The sequence below is a fragment of the Geotrypetes seraphini genome, chromosome 1 (assembly GCF_902459505.1).
Source record: "Geotrypetes seraphini chromosome 1, aGeoSer1.1, whole genome shotgun sequence".
Lineage (NCBI taxonomy): Eukaryota > Metazoa > Chordata > Amphibia > Gymnophiona > Dermophiidae > Geotrypetes > Geotrypetes seraphini.
Genome location: NC_047084.1, coordinates 23541562 through 23552474, shown reverse-complemented (window position 1 = coordinate 23552474; position 10913 = coordinate 23541562). Strand labels below are relative to the sequence as shown.

At 45.4% G+C, this 10913-nt stretch overlaps 1 protein-coding gene across 1 annotated transcript in view; it reads left to right on the top strand.

The window, feature by feature from the left end:
* Positions 1 to 2239: 2239 nt before the first annotated feature.
* Positions 2240 to 10913, top strand: part of ZNF366 (zinc finger protein 366) — a 276041-nt gene continuing 267367 nt past the window's right edge. Inside the window, exon 1 of the mRNA XM_033929137.1 lies at positions 2240 to 2505. The gene's annotated coding sequence lies outside the window, so the exon portion shown is untranslated. The remainder of the gene's footprint in view (positions 2506 to 10913) is intronic.

Below are 10913 nucleotides of genomic sequence, written 5' to 3'. Positions count from 1 at the left end.
GGGAAAGTCCTGTGTTAGAACATGTTAAGCCCAGATTTCAGCACTGTTTAGTAAAAGGGCCCCTGAAATATTAAATATTAGTGCCAGTATTTGCTCAGAATACTGTTCAGCGATTTTACATTATTGACCACTGCAGGCAGAATTTGACCTGGATATTCTATCCTGTGTCTAATCTGGATACCAGCATTGAATATCTGGGTGACAGCCATCTGCTAGAAGTTATCTGGGTGCCAGCCAATATTCAAAGCAGGGACCAGAGTACACACTGGATAAAGTTAGGACAGCCTTTTTGCTGTCCTAACTTTATCTGATCTAGAGCTGGAATTAACTAATGAGATAATTAAATTTGCTGACACAAAGTTGTTAAATCACAAGAGGATTGTGAAAAATTGCAAGAGGATCTTGTAAGACTGGGCGTCAAAATGGCAGATGGCATTTAATATGAGCAAGTGCAAAGTGATGCATGTTGTCATAAGCACCTTCAGAGCAATGGGCCCTAAGCTACCTATGACAGGAATTTGGCTCCTGTGGGCCACTGTGAGCCGCACAGGGATTTTTGGGAGGCCAGAAGGCAACACTGGACAACCAGAAATTTTTCAAAAAGTTTATTCATGTGAAACAAAAACCAAAATGTTCAGCTTGATTACAAACCAAAGCACTTTGAAAAACAAGAGAAAACAGGCAAAAACAAGATTCAAAAAATGTCAGAATGCTCCACATTTCTCTCCTCAAACTGCTCTGTCTTCCTGTGTAAAAAGGCTCAGCCACGCCCCAAACCTCCAGGTGTTGCAGGTTCTCTAGATCAGTGGTTCCCAACCCTGTCCTGGAGGAACACCAGGCCAATTGGGTTTTCAGGCTAGCCTTAATGAATATGCATGAAGCAAATTTGCATGCCTATCACTTCCATCATATGCAAATCTCTCTCATGCATATTCATTAGGGCTAGCCTGAAAACCCGATTGGCCTGGTGTTCCTCCAGGACAGGGTTGGGAATCACTGCTCTAGATGCCTGTCTCCCTCCCCCTCTGTAACTGTAGGGCAGAGGTAGGGAACTCCGGTCCGCGAGAGCCATATTCGTTGGGTTTTCAGGATTTCCCCAATGAATATACATGAGATCTATTTGCATGCACTGCTTTCAATGCATATTCATTGGGGAAATCCTGAAAACCCGACTGGAATATGGCTCTTGAGGACTTGAGTTCCCTACCCCTGCTGTAGGGAATAGCTCTAGACTAGAGTGACTTGTGCTAAAGTTCAGGTTGCTCACCACTCAAACTTCCTCTAGAGCAGGGATCTCAAAGTCCCTCCTTGAGGGCTGCAATCCAGTTGGGGTTTCAGGATTTCCCCAATGAATATGCATTGAAAGCAGTGCATGCACATAGATCTCATGCATATTCATTGGGGAAATCCTGAAACCCCAACTGGATTGCAGCCCTCAAGGAGGGACTTTGAGATCCCTGCTCTAGAGGAATCAGCGGGAATATCCTCAAACCTATTTGCATGAGGTTTAAACTGTGCTATGTTCTGCATCTCTTGATTCAATGTGTGCACTGCTCTAGGGACATCTCTAGCAGACTTAGGTTGCCCATCACAATGTGGGAAAGAAGAACCCGAACTATAGCTATGTGATGCTGAGTTCTGTGTTAGGAGTCACTGCCCAGGAAAAGGATCTAGGTGTTATTGTTGAGGATACGTTGAAACCCTCAGCTCAATGTGCAGCAGCTGCTAAGAAAACAAATAGAATGTTAGGAATTATCAGGAAAGTAATAGAAAACAAAAATGAAACTGTTATAATGCCCTTATATTGCTCTATGGTATGGCCATACCTCGAATACTATGTGCAGTCTGGTCACATCTTAAAAAAGATATACATAGCGGAATTAGAAAAGGTACAGTGTTATGCCTCCTGCAGCCTTACCCTGGTCCTAACTAGTCTGTAAAATATGCTGTATGTAATTAAGTGTTGTTTTATGACCTTACTGTTAGTTATTTCTTGCCAGGACATGTGAGACCAGGATTGTGGAAAATGTAGTCTGAGAAAGTGTATAAACTGTATTTCCTTTGGTCTGTATTCCCTCTCAGCTAAACTTGGACTCTCTTTGTCTGTTTTTCACTTCCTGGCTATCTTTAGCTCTTGATTGGCTTCTCTCTAGTGCCTCCTCCTCTTTCTGGTGAACTTCCTGCAGTACCTGTGTGCCTTAGCTGTCTTGCTGTTTTTCCTCTGCCGGAGCTCACCTCTAACCACACATGATTGATGGCCGTTTGGTAGTTTGGGCCACCCTGATGTTTCTCTTTGTTTAGAGGAACACTATTTTCAGTTCTCTGGCTCTCTTGTAAACAAACCTTGCATAAGAATCATCCTGTTACCTTCTCTGGCTCTCGGACTTTCAGTATTTGCCTCTCCCCTTCCCTCTATTCGTCTAATCTTATCACCTTACATCATACTGAATAAGAAGCTGTACCCAGAGGGTTCTTTCCATCTGTCCTCTGAGAAACTCCACAACTGTAAGTATCTGGTATATTTACTCAATAAAGCATATTTCAGAAAAAACAGGAAAGGTATCTATGTTTGAATCTGCCTAGAGAGGTTTAACTCCGCTTAAAATACGATATGTGATCTGGGATTGCATCGTATTAAAGTGGCAAATACAGAGAAGGGCGACAAAAATGATAAAAGGGATGCAACAACTTTCCTATGAGGAAAAACTAAAGCGGCTAGGGTTCTTCAGCTTGGAAAAGAGATGGCTCAGGGGTGATATGATAGAGGCCTATAAAATAATGAGTGGAGTAGAAAGGGTAGATGTAAATTGATTGTTCACTCTTTCCAAAGATACTAGGACTAGGGGACATGCAATGAAGCTACTAAGTAGTAGATTTAAAACAAACTGGAGAAAATATTTTTTCACGCGACTTGTAATTAAACAATGGAATTCATTGCCGGAGAATGTGGTGAAATCATTTAGCTTAGTGGGTTTGGATAGGCCATTATTGAGATAACTTGGGGAAATCCACTGCTTATTCCTAGGAAAAGCAGAATAAAATATTTTTTTACTATTTGGGATCTAACTAGGTACTTGTAATCTGGGTTGGCCATGGTTGGAAACAGGATACTGGGCTTGATAGACCTTTGGTCTGTCCCAGTATGACAATTCTTATGTTCTTACCCTATTAGTAGTCTGAAAATTGCTGCTAACCAGGAAATCCCAGCTTAGTCTAGAGTCTGCCCTTCGACCACCCAGAGATGAGTCAGATAGTGCTGCAACAGTCACCCCGGATTTTCAGCGGCACTTTCCTGTTGTCTGCTGCTGAAAATCTGGATTTGGCCTAGTCCAGTGTATCGCAAACTGTGTAGATTTTAAGTGTGCCCTGGCTCACTGGGCAGGAAGAAAGGCTCCAGCACCTGTGTCAGCTGACTTCTCCTACTGTCGTGTTGGTTGCATATCTGCCAGGACTCCTACCTTCCTCGTCTCTGCACCCCCGGACCAACAGCGGCAGCTCTGTGTGCTTTTAACTTCGGCACACAGCTGCTAAGCAGTAGTTTAGCCGCGGTTTCATCTGGTAGCCTCGGGGCCTTTGCTAGGCCGGCCCGCATTGCATCATCAAAGCAACAAGATAATTTTTAGATTTTTGTGCTCCTGGTTCAAATCAATCAGCTGCTCCCCACAACTAGTGTTGCCAGATTTCTTCTTTAAAAAAAGAAGACATCTGGCTGTGCCCAATTTTGCCCCAGTCACACCCTTTTCTGCTCCCAGTCCCACCCCTACATACCTCCTGTCTCCTTCCCTGAGGTCTGGAGGGCCTCTGTGCATGCGCAGATGTTGATGCGATGATGTCACACACATGTGCGCATGCTTATGATATCATCACATCGACGTATGTGAATGCACAGAGGGCCTCTAGCCTTGAGCTCAGGGACTTCCAAAATCTGGACAAACTGCTGGGTTTTGGAAATCCTTAGGACAGTCCTCCAAAAAGAGCACATGTCCGGGTTTGACATCTGGTAACCAGACGTTTGGTAACCCTGAGATATATTACCAATTGGGTTAATAAGTTTTGGGTAGCTGCTGCACTGGGGATAAATAATGTATATCATTAGAAGGATGGGAAAAGGGGAGGAGGCTGTGGAAGGATGGAATGCCATGAACTGAATTTTTTCCTTTTAAAACTTTCTTTCTCTTGGCAGCTCTGATATTGAGAGGGCTATGGTCAGTGAATGAACTGAGGGAGAATGGAGAGTAGCACTTGTAATCTTTTGTGTTTTGTATTTTTTGTGTAGTCTGTATCATCTAGTCCAGGGGTAGGCAATTTTGGTCCTCGAGAGCTGAAACCAGGTCAGGTTTTCAGGATATCCACAATAAATATGCATGAGATAGCTTTGCATTTCACACATCTATCTCATACATATTCATTGTGGATATCCAGGATGACCTGGCTCCTATTCTCGAGGACCAGAATTGCCTACCCCTGATCTAGTCTATTTTTGAGTCCTGGGTTCAGTCCTCAGAGAGGCAGTGGGAAATGGAATTATGAAACAACAGCCAGGTGTTACATTTTAGAAGTGTCCGTACTGGGGCTCCGTTGGTGACGTCACACATATGTGAGAATATCTGCCTGTTGTCCCTGGATAACACCTGTTACGGTGTTATCCCCCCCCCCAAAAAAAATTGGGGGATTTAACCATCATCCTTATTAACTCCTCCCCCAAATCATTAATTACAACATTGGTTGTAGTAAAAATACAATTTTATTAAAACATTCTGCAAACTGTACTGGAAAATTGTCAGTAGAAGTAATCTTGGATTAGCTTGCGTCGTACTACATTTCCCCTTGCAGCATCTGATCTCAAAGCATGTATAGCGATGTCTATGTCATCACATGCCAAATTATTGACGGCAATCTCCACTCGATGTCTCAGTGCTAGTTTGTGCAGCATGCAGCACACTGTGACAATGTCTGACACCTTCTGAGACCTATACTGCAAGGATCCTCCAGACTGAGAGATGCAAGCAACAGTAGTGACTCTTCAAGATCCCAAAAGTGTGCTGATGGTACACCTGGTTGCAATGGATGCCTCATTGTAGCGTCTCTCTGCCTCTGAGCGGGGCAACAGTAGTGGAGTCATCAGTCACGGCTTACATGCATTGTCACCATTTCCTAGAAGAAGACATGTTTTGTGAGGTAAAAATGCTCTGGCATCTCTCTCCTCCCCTCAGCCCTGGTATGGCATCTTGCCATCTCTTTCTCCCTTCTCCCTGCCACCCTCTCCTTCTGCTTCGCTTCCCTCCCTCCCACATGGTATCCTCACTCATCCTTTCTTTTTCTTCCCAGCCCTCACCCCATACTCTAGCATCTATCTCTCCTCTCCTCTGCTTCCCTTCCCTACCCTCCCTCTTCTGTATTCTGGCATCTGGCTCTCATCTGCTGTCCATCCCCTTTCTTCTTTTTCCCTCCTCCCTGCCAATTTGGCAGCTTTCTCTGCACCCACCACACACACACAGCCCCCCAAACCACTTACCCAGTAGTCACTCTTGACCAAATGTTCCATCTGAAAATTTTTGCCCAAAGGCAGAGTTGGAGAGAATACAAGAATCATGGCAGCTCCCGAGGAACTTGGACACAACATCAAGAATCCTTAGGTTTGCATCGCTGTGGTACCTCATCTCATCCTCTAGTGGGGTAGTAAATGGGACACGAGTACAGTCAATGGACCCAAGATATTAGGCATGGCAGCAATCCGGGAAGAGGTCAGTTTCATATCCTTCTGTTGCTCATTACCTTCTGGGAAGTTTATGTAGTGCCTGACACGTTTTTTCAGGGCTGAAAGTACTTATATAACATAAGAACATAAGCAATACCTCCGCTGGGTCAGACCCGAGGTCCATTGTGCCCAGCAGTCCGTGCACGCGGCGGCCCAACAGGTCCAGGACCTGTGCAGTAATCCTCTATCTATACCCCTCTATCCCCTTTTCCAGCAGGAAGTTATCCAATCCTTTCTTAAACCCCAGTACCGTGCTTTGCCCTATTACGTCCTCTGGAAGCAAATTCCAGGTGTCCACCACACGTTGGGTAAAGAAGAACTTCCTGGCATTTGTTTTGAATCTGTCCCCTTTCAACTTTTCTGAATGCCCTCTTGTTCTTTTATTCTTTGAAAGTTTGAAGAATCGGTCCTTCTCTACTCTCTCTATGCCCTTCATGATCTTGTAAGTTTCTATCATATCCCCTCTAAGTCTCCTCTTCTCCAGAGAAAAGAGACCCAATTTCTCCAATCTCTCAGCGTACGAAAGATTATCCATCCCTTTTATCAGACGCGTCGCTCTCCTCTGAACCCTTTCGAGTAACACCATATCTTTCTTAAGGTACGGCGACCAATATTGGACGCAGAACTCCAGATGCGGACGCACCATCGCCCGATACAACGGCAGGATTACTTCTTTCGTTCTGGTTGTAATACCCTTCTTGATTATGCTTAGCATTCTATTTGCCTTCTTAGCGGCCGCTGCGCATTGTGCCGTCGGCTTCATTGTCATGTCCACCATTACCCCCATCCCTCCCATCGTATAGTTGTATCTCGGGTTTCTGCTTCCACATGTAATACTTTACATTTTTCAACGTTGAACTTCATCTGCCATCTCGTCGCCCATTCCCCTAGTTTGTTCAAGTCCCTCTGCAATTCTTCGCAGTCCTCCTTTGTCCGAGCTCCACTAAATAGTTTGGTGTCATCTGCAAATTTTATTATCTCACACTTCGTCCCTGTTTCTAGATCATTTATGAATATATTAAATAGCAGTGGCCCAAGCACCGAGCCCTGTGGAACACCACTCGTGACCTTCCTCCAGTCCGAGTAGTGGCCCTTCACCCCTACCCTCTGTTTCCTACCCTCTAACCAGTTTCTGATCCATCTATGCACGTCTCCGTCCACCCCAAGGTTCTTCAGTTTCCGGAGTAGACGTTCATGAGGCACCTTGTCAAAGGCTTTTTGGAAATCCAGGTATATGATGTCTATGGGGTCTCCTCTGTCCATCCGTTTGTTAATTCCTTCAAAAAAGTACAATAAGTTAGTTAGGCACGATCTCCCCTTGCAGAAACCATGTTGGCTGGTTATCAGAAGTTCGTTTCTTTCAAAATGTTCATCGATGCTTTCTTTTATCAGTGCTTCTGCCATTTTCCCACAAATCCCACTAAAGGGTACTCTTATGGAGATATAGTAAAGAGGAATGGTCTCAGAAACCAACTTGGATAAGGATATTTTAATCCAGTACCAAGTCTTACAAGTTTATAGGTTATAGTTTACTTATCTTAGAAATGATTATAAAAAATAAAATTGTGGAACACTTAGACAAACATGATTTAATGAGACAGAGTCAACCGAGGGAGATCTTGCCTCACAAATTTGCTTGACTTCTTTTAAGGTGTGAATAAACATGTGGATAAAGGTGAGCCGGTTGATAATAGTGAATCTAGATTTTCAGAAAGCTTTTGATAAAGTTCCTCACGAGAGGCTCCTGAGAAAATTAAAGAGTCGTGGGATAGGTGGCAAAGTTCAGTTGTGGATTAGGAATTGGTTATCGGATAGAAAAGAGAGGGTAGGGCTAAATGGTCATTTTTCTCAATGGAGGAGAGTAAACAGTGGAGTGCCGCAGTACTGGGACTGTTGCTATTTAACTTATTTATAAATGATCTGGAAATTGGAACGACGAGTGAGGTGATTAAATTTGCAGATGACACTAAACTGTTCAAAGTTGTTAAAAGCATGCGGATTGTGAAAAATTGCAGTTGGACCGTAGGAAATTGAAAGACTGGGCATCCAAGTGGCAGATGAAATTTAATGTGGACAAATGCAAAGTGATACACATTGGGAAGAATAACCTGAATCACAGTTACTGGATGCTAGGGCTAGCGCCCAAGAAAAGGATCTGGGTGTCATTGTAGACAATACGATGAAACCTTCTACCCAATGTGTAGCAGCGGCCAAAAAAGCAAACAGGATGCTGGGAATTATTAAAAATGGAATAGTTAACAAGACTAAGAATGTCATAATGCCCCTGTATCGCTCCATGGTGCGACCTCATTTAATAATAATAATAATAATCAGTTTATATACCGCAAGGCTGTAAAGTTCTATGCGGTTTACAATAGTTTAAAAAAAACAATAAAAGAAGTTGAATAGAATTAAAAAAGTTAAAAGCCAATACAGTGTTCCCCCATGAATTCGTGGTTGGCAGTCCCGGTCATTCGCGGTATTTTCCGACTGTGAATGACCGGGCAGGGGAGGCAGGAGAGGGCAGCTGGAGAGGCAGGAGAGGGCAGCTGGAGCACCGGCGAGTGAAGGAAATCGCTAGCTGTATGCTCTGACCGCCTCTTCCTAAAGTCTTCCTAAAGTCGGGCCTTACCAATCAGGAGCTGCGTGTCAATTAGAGACACAAGTTTTTACGAATTAGCTGCCTAAATACTTCGAAAACAGATATGTTTTTAGATGTCTCCTAAATTACCCATAAGTATCAGTAAGCAAAAGCAATTGTTCTAAATCCTTATCCCATAACGCTGCTTGATATGAAAAAAGATTTTGATGATGTTTTTAAGTTTACATCCTTTAACAGGCGGAAAAACAAAATTCAGATGTGAGTATTGCATTCAATTCTGGTCTCTTTATCTCAAGAAAGATATAGTGGCGCTAGAAAAGGTTCAAAAAAGAGCGACCAAGATGGTAAAGGGGATGGAACTCTTCTCATATGAGGAAAGACTAAAACGGTTAGGGCTCTTCAACTTGGAAAAGAGACGGCTAAGGGGAGATATGATTGAAGTCTACAAAATCCTGAGTGGAGTAGAACGGGTACAAGTAGATCGATTTTTCACTCTGTCAAAAATTACAAAGACTGAGGGACACTCAACAAAGTTACAGGGAAATGCTTTTAAAACTAAAAGGAGGAAATTTTTTTTCCCCTCAGAGAATAGTTAAGCTCTGGAACGTGTTGCCAGAGGATCTGGTAAGAGCAGATAGCGTAGCTTATTTTAAGAAAGATCTGGACAAGTTCCTGGAGGAAAAGTCCATAGTCTGTTATTGAGAAAGACATGGGGGAAGCCACTGCTTGCTCTGTATTGGTAGCATGGAATATTGCTACACCTTGGGTTTTGGCCAGGTACTAGTGACCTGCATTGGCCACCGTGAGAACGGGATACAGATCTTGAATGAGCATTGGTCTGACCCAGTAAGGCTATTCTTATTTTCTTACTGATAAGCCTGATGGGGGACTTGTTTTGCCACCAATGTGGCTTTCTCAAGGGTTCTCAGGACACTTACTTTCGATGTCCTGCCTTATTGTGGGTTATTGATTTCTGCTGCAGAACCCTTGAGAAAGCCACGTTGGTGGCGAAATGGGTCTCCTTCAGGCTTATCAGTACTCTGCACTAGTGCTGCCCGATTCCCGATTCGAATCGATTCACTGATTCACTTAGGGTGAATCGATTCGAATCGATTTACCCCACCAAAAAATCTGCCTCCCGATTCATTGACTGACCCTCGCCCCTAAAGCAGGAGCGGCAGTGCTGCCTCTTGCTGGCCTGCCACTCCTGCTTTAGAGGGAGAGTGGGGAGGGTCAGACGGGAAGTGGCCAGCTAGTGTCTGGCTTCCCGCAGCAATTTACTGAAATTCAGCAGCCTGCCCTGCAGAAGATCGCTGGCTCTAGCGATCTTTGCAAGCTGCCATAGGTTGTCAGAGTTGTCTTCCCTCTGCTGCGGTCCCGCCCCTTCTCTGACATCAGAGAAGGGGTGGGACCGCGGCAGAGAGAAGACAACTCGGACAACCTATGGCAGCTTACAAAGATCGCTAGAGCCAGCGATCTTCTTCTGCAGGGAAAGGCTGCTGAATTTCGATAAATTAAACACGCAGGCCTTCTGGGGGGAGGGTTGGTTGTAGTCCTTCATGGGGGGTGCAGGCCTTACAGGGGGAGGGGGATGTAGTCCTTCATGGGGGGTGCAGGTCTTCCGGGGGAGGGGGGTTGTAGTCCTTCATGGGGGGTGCAGGCCTTCCGGGGGGAGGGGATGTGTAGTCCTTCATGGGGGTGCAGGCCTTCCGGGGGGAGGGGGGGTGTAGACCTTCATGGGGGGTGCAGGCCTTCCGGGGGGAGGAGGGTGTAGTCCTTCATGGGGGGGGGTACAGGCCTTCAGAAGGGACAGGCAGGCCTTCAGGGGGGGTGCAGGCCTTCCGGGGGGTGGGGTGGTACATGCCTTCGGGGGGGATGCAGCCTTCCAGGGGGGGGGGGTGCAGGCTGGCCTTCAGGGGTGGGGTGTAGGCCTTCAGGGAGGACATGCAGGCTTTCAGGGGTGGGGTGTAGGCCTTCAGGATGGGTGGTACATACCTTCCAAGGGGGGTGCAGGCCTTCAGGGGGGACAGGCTGGTCTTTAAGGGTGGGGTGTAGGCCTTCAGGGAGGTGCAGATGTTCAGGGGAGGGGGCCCTGGTGTAGAAGTACACGAAGGGAGGGAGGGAGGGAGGGAAGGGGGGGTTCAAAGAGACATGCATATGCCGGACTTTGGGGGCGAAGAAATAATGGGTCTAAAACAGAGGAGAGGGAGAGAGATGGTGGGCAATGGTATTTAGGGATGAAAGGGACAGAAAGGGAGAGATGGTGGACTCTGGGGTGGTAGGGAAGGAGGGAGCGATGTTGGATGAAAGGGTAGTTGAGAGAAGGTGGATCTGTGGATGGAGACGAAAAAAAGGAAAGATGCCAGACCTCTGGGAGATGGAAGGGGAGGACAGAGATGGAAGATTGATGGTTAGTATGGAGAAAGAAGAAAGAAGGAGATCCTGGCAAGCAAGTTATCAGAAGGCAACCAGAGCCTGGGACCAACAAGATTTGAATAATGACCAGACAACAAAAGGTAGAAAAACTAATTTTATTTTCTGTTTTGTGATTAC